General features: G+C 41.3%; 1 protein-coding gene and 1 non-coding gene across 2 annotated transcripts in view; one reads left to right on the top strand and one right to left on the bottom strand.

Moving 5' to 3' along the window:
* Pld5 (phospholipase D family member 5) overlaps nt 1–12,377 on the top strand; it is a 318,831-nt gene that overhangs the window by 213,078 nt on the left and 93,376 nt on the right. The gene's annotated exons all lie outside the window — the stretch shown is intronic.
* Nucleotides 8,854–8,981, bottom strand: LOC114610700. The gene has a single exon (XR_003709721.1). It is a non-coding gene; the product is annotated as a small nucleolar RNA SNORA17 (small nucleolar RNA).

Below are 12,377 nucleotides of genomic sequence, written 5' to 3'. Positions count from 1 at the left end.
AGAAAGAAAGAAAGAAAGAAAGAAAGAAAGAAAGAAAGAAAGAAAGACACTCAAATGGCTGATGAGAAGAACCACTCCAGATCCTTCTTCAGGGTTCTCCCTTCAGCTGAGCTCTATGCTCCTCTGCATATCCCCAAGCCTCAAAACATTCTCCCTCATGGTTGTCACCACGCTGCAACATCATTTCTTCCTCTAGACTTTCACTAAAGTGAGGGCAGGAAGAGTAGTTGGTGTCCAGCATATCTAGGTAATAAATTGTCTTAGTTAGGGTTTCATTGTTGCGAACAGACACCATGACCAAGACAACTCTTATAAAAGACAACACTTAATTGGAGCTGGCTTACAGGTTCTGAGGTTCAGTCCATTATCGTCATGGCAGGAAACATGACAGTGTCCAGGCAGACATGGTGTTGGAGGAACTAAGAGTTCTATATCATGTTCCAAAGGCACACAGGAGAAGACTGGCTTCCCAGAAGCTAGGAGGAAAGTCTCAAAGCTCACCCTCACAGTGACATACTTCCTCTAACATGGCCACACCCCCTAATACAGCCACTCTATGGCCCAAGCATATTCAAACCACCCCATAAATGTTTGATGAAACAACTCAAGGCTGCCTATAGAAGATCACAGACCCTTTTTGCTCTTCCATATCTTCCTGGTGTCTGTAAAACGGGTGCTGTGTCTGTTTGCCATGTTTAAAATCAGGAGATCGGATAGAGCTGGATGATTTTATCCAATGTGATAAAGACCTGAGGATTTTCAAAGGAATATTTTTCTCTGTGATAAGAGAAATCTAAACAGTGATGACCTACAATTGCACCTTAAGATGCTTCTCAGTGGCTGTCCTAGTTGCCAAACGATGAGACAAGGATTTGGATGCATAAATGGTGTATGGCCTGCAATAATGTTAATTCTGACTGTCTCCCCTCTGTGCATGTACAAAGGGGCTGGTCCTGGTCCTCAGAGTAATCCATTGGGAGGCAGTACAACCTTTAAGAGGTAGAGCCTGGTGGGCAGATATTTGAGTCACAGGGACATGGATCTTTGAAGGGGACTGTGGGACTCTGGTCTCTTCCTCAGTCTGGCTTATTTCCTGGCCATCAGTTTTTGTTCTGCCACAGGCTCCCACCATCAGGTAATATGACCCAAATGACCGCATGACCCAGATGGAGTGACAAGATCATGGACTGGAACAAACTGGAACTGAGAAAAGTAACTCTGATCTTCTCACAAGTTACTTGTCTTGGTTGCTTGCTATAGTAACAGAAAGCTATCAGGGACGCTGACTCTATGGAAATGCACATGGTGCCTTCCTCCTAACAGAAACGAATGGCAGAAGGGTTGTTGGACTCAAACTAGTTTGGCTTGTCAGTATTATTTTTAATAAGTCCCTATGGAGATCAGAGCCAAGTGCCTTTCCCATAGTCACATGTCCAGGTGGATGGGCAGGAAGTCTTGCAGTTTGCTGAGGTGTCTGACTTCTTCATCCATGTGGCTAATTAACAGAGACAGGCAGAGGCATGGAGTGATTCCTGAACAGAAGGTTAAGAACATGAATGCTTGACTGCCTCCCTTGTAACTTTTTGCTGACTGTCCTTTTTCTTTGGAAGAAGGCTTAATGCTGTTTTATTCTGCTATAGCAAAATATTCAAAGACTGGCTAATTTTAAAAGAACAGAAGATTCCCTCAATTTGAGAGGCTGGGAAATATAAGGGCAAGGTCTAAGTAGCTGGTAAAGGCTTTCTTTCTGTGTCATCTCGTGGTAGAAGGCAGGAAGGACAAAGAGAGGATCAAGTCTTATAAGGACATCAGTCAAAATCACAATCACAATGCATTATCTAGACACATTTTAAACCCCACCTAATTATAATATTGGTCATTAAGCTCTAAGCGTTCTGAAGGAATGACAGTTATATCCCACTGGAAGGGAAATGGAGATGCACAATCTCATAGAACTTGGGTTCATTTTGAGTAAAGGTCACGTGCAAACCAACTATATGGCAAAATGTAAAATAACTAATAACTATGAAATTTCTGCATTGTAGTTTTACAAACAGACAGAATAAAATTATTTTTCAACATGTATGACAACTTTACAGAAAGTTGCAAGACCAGAGGTATGTGAGTGGCCTTAGCAGTTTGCTAGTAAATTGTCATGACCTCAATAGACATGAACTTAAGGTGGGAGATGTCTTCATTGTTTCCAGACCTGTTTCCCTCAGGTTGCCATAACAGCTGCTGGGAGAAAGGTTCACAAGAAAATTATTCACGACGGGAAGCCAGTCATCCCATAGAGAACATGCTGAGGGCTACCAGTCAGAGATATGGGAAATGCTCAGACGCTGTTGCTAAGAGAAAAGCAGTCACTGCAAGACAGAAGCCACTGTGTCACTTCATCCTTTCAGGAATGACTTTAGAGTGTTAATATGGTTATCTGTAAGTGATGATATCACAGCTGCTTTTGCTTGTGTGTGTGTGTGTGTGTGTGTGTGTGTGTGTGTGTGGTGGTGGTGATGGTAATGGTAGTGATGAAGGTTAAGATGATGGTGTGGTGATGGTGATGATGATGGTAATGGTGGTAGTTGTAGTGTTGGTATTGGTGGTGGTAGTGTAGTGACGATGGATGGTGATGATTGTGGTGGCATTTCTATGGAAGTGTAGGGTATAAGACCAAAAGCTCTAGAGAGAAGAATGTGTCCCTGGCTTTGCTCTTATGGAATTCTGAAGTATTTGACTTCTTAAAATTTGTCTTCTAATTTCTACATTGACTAACAGTAGCAGTTTCTGTATAATGCTATCAATGAAATAATTCACAGGATGTATTTAATGTGGTACTTGTTAGGAACTTAAATTTTTTTTTTCAAAAGCAATTTTCTTTTGGCTTTTTGAGACAGAGATTCTTTGTGTAGCCTTGGATATACTGGAGCTTACTCTGTAGACCAGGCTGGCCTTAAACTCATTGATCTACCTGCTTCTGCCTCCCAAATGCTGAGATTAAAGGGGTGTGCTGCAACCAGCTTTGTCTACATGGTGAGTTTTAGGAAAGCTAGGACCATATAAAAAGACTCGGTCTCAAAACCAACAGCAACAACAGTAATAATAATAATAAATATTAAAATTATAAACATGAGCACTTTTATAAAGGGAAAATTATTAGGAAAAGAGGGAAGGGAGGAGAAAGGACCACAGGGGAGAGGAATCAGGGTGGCCAGTAGTCTATAAATGATGCCTGAAGACTTGCTCATGGTCTCTGTATCGAGGGCTACAGTGCTGAGCCTACAACACCAGAACAGAGTCAGCATATATGTCCTTGGGGCTTGTAGCCAGAGGGGCAGCTCTGCACCCCTCCCCTGATCTCCTGAGAACTTTCCTTTCATATACCGTAAAGGATTTCTTGGCTAAAACTTCCAACACATAAATATTAGATATGAATCACCTAAACCTCCAGTGACAACTAAATCTTGTCCTGCTTCACAGAAGACAGGATCTACATTGCACCCCAGCCTTGAGTTTGTGTCTGTACTTTTTTATGAGGCCAAATTTTCCACATGGAGCCTGCACCTTGGGGCCATACAAAGTGTGAAGAACAAGAGGGCCCTGATTGGAGGCTGTTACGTTCACTAAAGATGCTGATGAACAAATCTGTTCCTATGCAAAGCTAAAGAGAAGACACATGCTGCGGCCTTGGGAGCTCAGTCTGAGCCTCTTAGTCTCCTTAATTGTCCTCAGTGTAGGCCATTCTTAACTTTAAGTTACCCTTCTGAAAGGCTTTTCCCTCCCCGCCCGCCACCCCCCCCCCCAAAATCAACAGTGCTGTAGTGGTCTGAGGAGGAAAAACAGGAATATGTTGTATGTTATTGGAAATTCAACAGCATAACAATTAGCTTGAAAGAATTCTTGAGATTCTCAGAATAATTGTATTTCATAAAATTCATTTATAAGTTTAATTTAATATGACTTTAATTTGGGGATGGGGTTATTGTTTAAAGAGCAATTTTTAAGTGTGTGTGTGAGTGTGTGTGTGTGTGTGTGTGTGTGTGTGTGTGTGAATACTTCTGGATTCCCTGAGTCTGTAGTTAATAATGTATTTGTAAGTGTTCCAACCTGAGTGCTTGGAACCAAACCAACAGGCTGGGAAGCTGACTAAGGTGCTTAATTGCTTTTCTGTACAAGGGAAGGGTGGGCAGGACAGGAGGGTAGCTGGAACTCACTGGCCAGCCTAGTGGATCCATGAGCTTCAGATTCAGTGAGAAACCCTCCCAAAAAGCACAGTGGGGTGTGACTGACATCAAACTCTGGTCTCCATGTGTGTTGCACACACACACATACACACACACACACACACACACATTATGCATTCTATGGCCATACTTATATATATAATCTAGTTATTTTATAACTTCTGTTGTGACATTTGGCAAAGCACAGTTGTTGGCTTTCAGAAAAACTAGCTAAAAAGCAAGGGCTGGCACTATTCCCAGATCCTGAGTAAAGCTACATGGTGTGATAAACTAAGGAAGACCCTCTAGACCAGTGGTTCTCACAGTCCTACTGCTGTGAACCTTTAATACAGTTCCTCATGTTATGGTGACCCCTTACCATAAAATTATTTTTGTTGCTACTTCATAACTGTAATTCTGCTGACATTCAAATCATAATGTAAATATATGATTTACAGGATATCTGATACGCAACTCCATTTAAGGGCCATTTGTCCCCTAAATGGATCACAACCCACAGATTGAAAAACCACTGTCCTAAAAGCTTCAGCAATATATTAAATCTATCCATCCATCCTCCCTTCCATCCATCCATCCATCCATCCATCCATTCATCCACCATCCATCCATCCATCCATCCATCCATCCATTATTTTAAAGAATATTTATTGTGTTTCTGCAGCCTGGAAGGCTCTGTTGGAAATTATCTGAATTTTTAAAGATTATTTTGGCTGCTGGTAGAGGATGACCTAGAGGAGAATTGAGGCAGGGGAACAAACTAGTGGTGTGTGGGTGAACCCCAGGCAAGAGACAAAGGTGCCCTGGACTAACATGGACTGAAATATTCAAAAGTGTATACTGTGACTAGAAATGGAAGAAATCATATATATATATATATATATATATATATATATATATATATATATAGAGAGAGAGAGAGAGAGAGAGAGAGAGAGAGAGATGAATCAAGAATGGCTGTCAGAGCTTTCCTATGAATGACAGGATACAAGCTGTCACCATCTCCTGACATGGAAGTTTAGTAGGAGAAATAGCTTGCCTCTTGGGGCAGATGCAGAGCACTATCTGATTTAGTAATCTCATCTTTGTGCTTCCTACATAGCCAGGCAGAGAGATTGATTTGGGTCTTGTTACTGTGAGTTTAATTTACAAAGAAGAGTCAGGATTAGAAATACAGTCTGGGAAGTCACCAGCATCTAGACAGTATTTGTAGCCACAGAACTGAATAAGAATCTCGCTTCTGAGACTTAAAGCATATGGGAAATTAACATAAAGACAAAAATAGGGCAGGAAAGGAGAGAGAGGCACAGAGTTTTTGCTAGTGTGAGTTTGTGCCACGCTCATAGTATGTAGTAGGTACTGTGGAAGTACCAATTTAAGTTAGCTTCTACTGATTCAGAAACACAGTCACAAAGTTCATGGTTACTACTGACTGAGTGGGTTAGATGATTGGAAAACTAATTGCAGTTTGATGCTTTTACTATTTTAGTAATTACACTAAATAAGAATTGTCTAAATCCTCAAGCTGGGCGATAAAACTCAAGCTGGATTAGTGTACGTGCACACTCACATACCTAAACACATCCCACTTCATATATTTTAGGTCACAGAAAGTGCGGTAGAGAAAAGAATTGGCAAATGTCTTACATGTGATATTTACTACAGAAAAATTCATATGCCTATCCCAGTGCCAAATGGCACTATCATTTGTCATTACCAAAAACAAAGCAGTTTTTCCATAAAAATTAGACAGCCAATGCAGCAGGGAACTGTAACTCTACTAAATTCATATGAAGAAAAAGTATCAAACAATGAAAAACACAAGCTGTCAGAGTTAAAAGGAGACACATTTAATTAGAAATTTAAACACTAATGAAGCCACAAGGAAAGTCAGTACAGAGCTAATGGCTTGAGCAGTGCTAAGTGTGACCTAAGTAATGTATACAGAAAACTTTGACAAGTGCACACTCTTTCCAACTGGAATGTCCTAAAAAGAAGACACCCTAAAAATTATGATCTAGAAAGCCAACTCAACACATATCACAGAATTTTAATTATGCTGAACATGTTCTCTGACTACAGTGAAACCAAGCTTAAAAAGTTATATTATGTATATATACATATATACATATATATATATATACACATACAAATACACAGACACACACACACATATGTTCAACCAAGACCTCGCAATAGAAATAAAGAATTTTTAAAACTTTTCCATAACATAATATATCAAAATTTGCAGTAGCTAACTTGGTGTTTAGAGGCTTTCGCTGATCTTTTGTTTGGTTTGGTTTGGTTTGGTTTTTCAAGACAGTGTTTCTCTATGTAGCCCTGGCTGCCCTCTGCCTCTCGAGTGCAGGGATTAAAGTCCTATGTCACCACAGCCCAGACAATGGTGTCTTCTTAAACACCCATGTTCTGAAAGAAGAAAAGCTCAAGAAATGTAGTCCATGCATCATCTATCTCAAGAAAATCCTGACTTCAAGAACTCAACAGAGAAGACAAATTATTAAACACAAAAATTTTCTAAATTAAACAAATGCACCACAGAAACCCTCAGTCAAAGCAAAGTTGAGTTTTGAGGTAACTGATAATTCTATAACCCACTTGGTAGGTAGACTACAATAATGATGATGATGATGATGATGATAGTAATAATACAGACAAAATGGGAAGGAAAAGCCTTGCTGATACTAGGGAATGGAAAAAGGAACATGACACAGAAATACCAGGAATTTGATATACTTAGAAACTAGTGAAAGGGTAGAGTAGGTGACACGGACAAATACCTTGAGAACTAAGTAACTGACACAGGAGATAGTAGAAGACTGAGTAGTCTCCAGGAAGGCTTTGAAAATTTGAGGATATTGTATGTAAAGCACCAGGGTTGAGATTTGTCTTTTGTTGGCTCCTGATGAATGACTATTCATGTCATTGGATCAATACAGAGAAGGCAACAAAGCCCCAAGAATCCCTAATTCTAGTCAACATTAACTTTCAGTTTGTCACAGCCTAGAGTCATCTGAGAGGCACGAGTCCATTGAGGAATTGTCTGTGGGCATATATGTGAGGGATTGATGTACGTGGTCTCAGCACACTATGGGCAGTAGCATTCTCTGGGAAAATGGTCTGGGAGTAGCTGAACTTGAGCATGAGTGAGCCAGCTCACACACTAAGCCACCAAGCAGCATGGTCCCTGCCTCCAGGCTCCTGCCTTGAGTTCCTACCCTGTCTTCCTGTATTGATGGAGTGTGAGCTGAATGTGTAAACCAAATCACCCTTCGCTAAGCTGATTTGACCATGGTGTTTATCACATCAGTTGATGAACTAGGGCACCCAATAAGGAAATGACAATCACACCTGATCAAGACTGCTGGGGTCTTTTTGTAAATTCCCAGGTGTAGTTGTCATGTGAAATACCGAGGTTGGGACAGAGCTCCTGGCACAGGCTAGATCTTGAGAAGCAGCTGTACCACAGGCAAAACATTGACCATGGTCCTTGTCCTTAAGAATGTCACACCAACATGAAGATACATTGGAAACCACACCACCAAGCTGATAGCAACTGGGATGTATAAGGATGTATAACATCATGTTGGAGGCCCAGCATTAAAACTTTCCAACTTTACCTTATAAAATTTGTTATCAAGTAATAGCTGTACACCTACCCTTGCTCATGCTTGACCTCACTAATTTTTATGATGTTTCACAGGTACCTTTTCTTGAATTTAAAATGTATGAAATGAAGCTGAGGGACTATCAGTGGGGAACTCTTATCTGGCATGAGCAAGGCCCAGAGAGTTCTCTATTGGCAGCACAATTAATTAATTACATTCTGCATAACAAACAAATAACTTTTATACAGATACACTTTACAATTATAATTATTTTTCATTGCAAAAATATGAATAGCTACAATTTTTAAATGGGACCAGAATAAGAAAAATGGAGAAAATGTAAGATAGAAAAAAATAGAATCAAGATTTTAAAAACATTTGGTTGACTTGTCTTGCCATCACCACCTTTCCTGATGCCCCACTCCATTCTGCTTTAAGCCTTCGCAGGCTAAGGATCCCCCTTCTGTTGATCTTTCTCTTCCATTTCTCCACCACTTATTTGCTCTTCTTAGTGGTGCCCAGGGTTTCTGAGTGAGTAGGGGTCATCTCAAATATGGTCTGTCCCTGCAGGCCTGTGTGGCAATGGACAGGTGTTCATCTGAGGCTCGGTCCCTGTCCAGACCCCCTGGTATCAGTCTGGTAGTTGTCTCAAGCTTTTTCCTCTCCTGGCCTGCCTGAGTGGCCATGTCTCAAATCCAAGGTGGGGTCTCCACTAATCTCTGGCTTGTTTCCTGTCCTGGGAGTGCATCTGGGCCTGCCTGACACTGGTCTGGTGGTTACCTCAGAGTTACCCCTTTCTTGGCTATCTTGAGTAGCCATCTGTCCTAAGTTCAAGGTGGGGTTCTTCTAGTCTCTGGCTTGCTTCAAGTCCTAGGAGCTCACCTGGGCCTGCCTTGCACTGAACTGGTGATTATCTCAGACTGGGTCCCTGTCCAAGTCCCCTAGACCCAGACAGATGGTGGTCTTAGGCTTGTTTGTTTTTCTCAGGGAATGTTAGGCTACTGATCATTCAGATGTTCATAGGTGAGAACACTATGCAGACATAGCCTTCTCCTCTCTGCCACCTACTGATGCACACGTGACACAGCAGCCACATCCACAACATCTATAGGGCAGGGGGTATTATTTTTAAAAATCAATGAAATAATGTTATCAATGGCTCTTATATTTAAAAAGATTTAAAAATGGGCTGCTGAGATGTCTCAGCAAGTAATGGTGCTTGCTCCCAAAGCTGGTGACCCTTGATCCTTGGGAGCCACATGATACAATGGAGGGAAGAACTAACACCTGAAAACTGTCCTGTGACCTGCACACACTTGCCATGGTGCACATGCATTCCATCTTAAACACACAAAATAAGTAAATCACTGCAATAAAAAAATTTAAATCAAAATGAAGATAAAAGCCAATAAGAGTTTTTGTGTGTGTGGCTGATGTGAATGTACTTGATTTGGATAATTTAACTTCTGGGGCTTTGTTTCCTTCTACATAAAAGTATATGCATATGTGTGTGCATGCATGCACATATATGTGTGTATGTAAGTGTGCATGTATGTACAAATGTATGTGTGTGATATGTATATAAATAAACTGATATAAAGCAATTTCTTTTAAATTTCCTTAAGACCCTCATAACTAGCCCGGAAATAAATAATGGAGTATCAGCAGGATTTGAGGCAGGCGTAGATGCTGCTCTGAGTAACTGGTGGGCATGAAGGCTGGAGAAACCTCTACCTACACCAGCTTGAGCACATGTCCAGCCAGTGGCTCCTTGGATCTGCCAAATGTCTTGAATTATTTTTTGTCCTGCAGAGATGGTTTCCAGGCAGCTAAATCACCATAGTTGACAGAGCAGCAGATTCTAGCAAATCACCTTATCTGTCACATAGCTCGTTGAAATAACTGTGCTGTCAGGTCTGGGATGCTGCCTAGAAGATGCGCTCCAATGAGAGCTGTAAAAGTTCTGCTGTCGCTTGGAAATGACATGTGCTACAAGAAAAGAACGTTGTGTTCGGATGTTTTGCTTCTGCTGTTTAAGTTTTAGGTTCTTGAGTTGAAAGAAAATTTAGAGACTTTCTGAGATCTTTATAACTCATGGAGACTCTTAAAAGGTAGTGTTTGTCTTTATTTTTCTTTTTTTTCCCCTGATCTGATTGAGTACTCGGTTACCACACTGAAAAAAAATAACTAATACATGACTTAGAGTTTTATGGCTTAAAGGTGTCTCATAAAAAGAATGCATTTAATTAGGGCTGGCATACAGTTTCAGAGGTTCAGTCCATTATTATCATGGAAGAAAGCATGGCAGTGTGTAGGCAGATATGATGCTGGACGAGCTGAGAGTTCTACATTGTAATCTGAAGGCAGCCAGAAGGAGACTGGAATTCCATACTGGGTGTAGCTTAAGCATAGGAAATCTCAAAGCCCATCTCCCACAGTGACACACTTCCTCCAACAAGGCCACACCTCCTCATAGTACCATTCCCTGCAAGCCAAGCATTCAAACACATGATTCTATGAGGCCAAATCTATTCAAACCACCATATAATGTGGATAACATTACCCAACTAATGTTTTTGCACATGCCTGTTTTTCTCTTCTCCTGAAAGTGTCTGTGTGTTATTGGCAGATAGAGACCACAAAGAGCTTAGAATAAAGGAAAATTGGTGTGAAGAATTATTTCCCTCTGATGATTCAAAATTGACTGGGTACTATAAAAATTATGCACATTATCTTAGAAATGAGGGAAACTGAGGATAGAGTTCAGCCACACTGGAAAAGGCATGCTTGTAACCAGTGGATTTCAAAGTCCCTGGTCTGCATGGTCTATAGTGACTGGGAAACTGAAAAACAGCAACTAAGTCCTACCAAAGCATGCTAATATGCCTGAACTGTAACAGCAATGGCAGGTTCATAGGTTATGTTGCATATATTAATGTGTGGGAATCAAAGAGTCGCCTTCTTCAGATTAATGTTAGTAGAAAAAAAATGTAAGAGTCACAATGTAAGTATGACTCAAATGCTATGTAGCCTGCACTTCTAGGAAGTACTACATCAATGTCATTGCTGTTTATTTGAAATTCTAATTTAACTGGGAATTTGTTTTATTCTCCTCCATCTGGCAGTCTTGATCTGGGGTACAGGCAGAGCATAGGTGAGCCATGGTGGGTACCCAGCAAGCAAAGAAACCAAGAAAATGGGAGTTCTAGTAACAGAAGGAGACTCCAACCCAAGGTATCAATATGGGAAGGGTTTTGGGAAGCTTACCACCAGGCCAGGGGTCAAGGTTTGTGTGTGTGTGTGTGTGTGTGTGTGTGTGTGTGTGCGCGCGCGCTCCTCCTCATACCACCCTGAGCCACCTGAACACAGCAGGAGAGCCTTCCCCCTACATGGTATCGAGAGCACCTCTACTCAGAAAGCTGAAGAAGTACTCACTATTTGGACAGGACACTTAAGAGAATTGCTTCCATCAGTCTGGAGTATGTATTGAAGAGCAGATTGGAACAAGATTGGAATAATAAGTTATTAAGCACCAAAGGAAGCTTTTTTTCTCTCCCAGCCACCAACAGAAATATTTTTTATTTACCTGTTCTATGAAGTCCCTTTCCTGTGACATGAAATATGATGAATGTAATGCATTACTCATATGCATTTTTTCACAGAAGAAAACGACATGCTATCTTTGGTATTTGTACAGGGTTGTGGAATCTGGTCCTTTCTTTGCCCAATCCCCTCAGCATTTTTTTTTTCTTCAAGCATTATACTTGCTTTTATTCAAAGCCTTCATGATCAAGTATCTTGTAACCATCCATCATACATGGTGTGCCTTGTGCACCACAAGATTTGATTTCGAAGAGGAATGGACATAGAGACATCAGGGACCAAGGCATCAGCGGATTTGGTGTCTGTCAGGGACCTGACCCTGATTCATAGATGGCATGGGTGTCTACACTGGGTACTAGAAGGGGATTTCTTTATGAGGATACAATCCTATTCACATGTAACATGTGACCCCATCTAGACCAGAGCACCCACCCATCTCAGTCCCCTGTACTTGAGAAACATTTTTGCTAACCATGACTGTGGTGACAGGAACGAGTTTAAGCTTTCTCTTCCTTATCAGTGGCTGTTTCCTGAAGAATTCCTCCCATTCTCTGCATTGACTGTCATGAGGGAGGGGACCAAAGGACTGCAGTCTATAGTGTAGGTATCTGGGAGCTGTGTGACAGGGAGGAGCTCAGGCAGAACAGCCGTCACTGAAAGGAAGCAGAGTACCAACAGCTGTGGGAAGAGCAGGGAACATGACAGGTTCTCAACTTTCTTATCATTGTCTGACCTGAATTTGTACATGTCTGTTTATATGTGTTCATATGTGTTCATAACACAAACTCACATGTTGTCATTCTCTTCCTGTACTTTCCTCTCCTTTCATCACCTCTCCTTCTCCCTCTCCCTCTCCCTCTCCCTCTCCCTCTCCCTCTCCCTCTCCCTCTCCCTCTCCCACTCCCTCTCC

The sequence above is a fragment of the Grammomys surdaster genome, unplaced genomic scaffold, assembly GCF_004785775.1.
Source record: "Grammomys surdaster isolate TR1022 unplaced genomic scaffold, NIH_TR_1.0 126051, whole genome shotgun sequence".
Taxonomy (NCBI): domain Eukaryota; kingdom Metazoa; phylum Chordata; class Mammalia; order Rodentia; family Muridae; genus Grammomys; species Grammomys surdaster.
The sequence above is the reverse complement of the archived record's forward strand: the minus strand, read 5'-3'. Positions and strand labels throughout refer to the sequence as shown.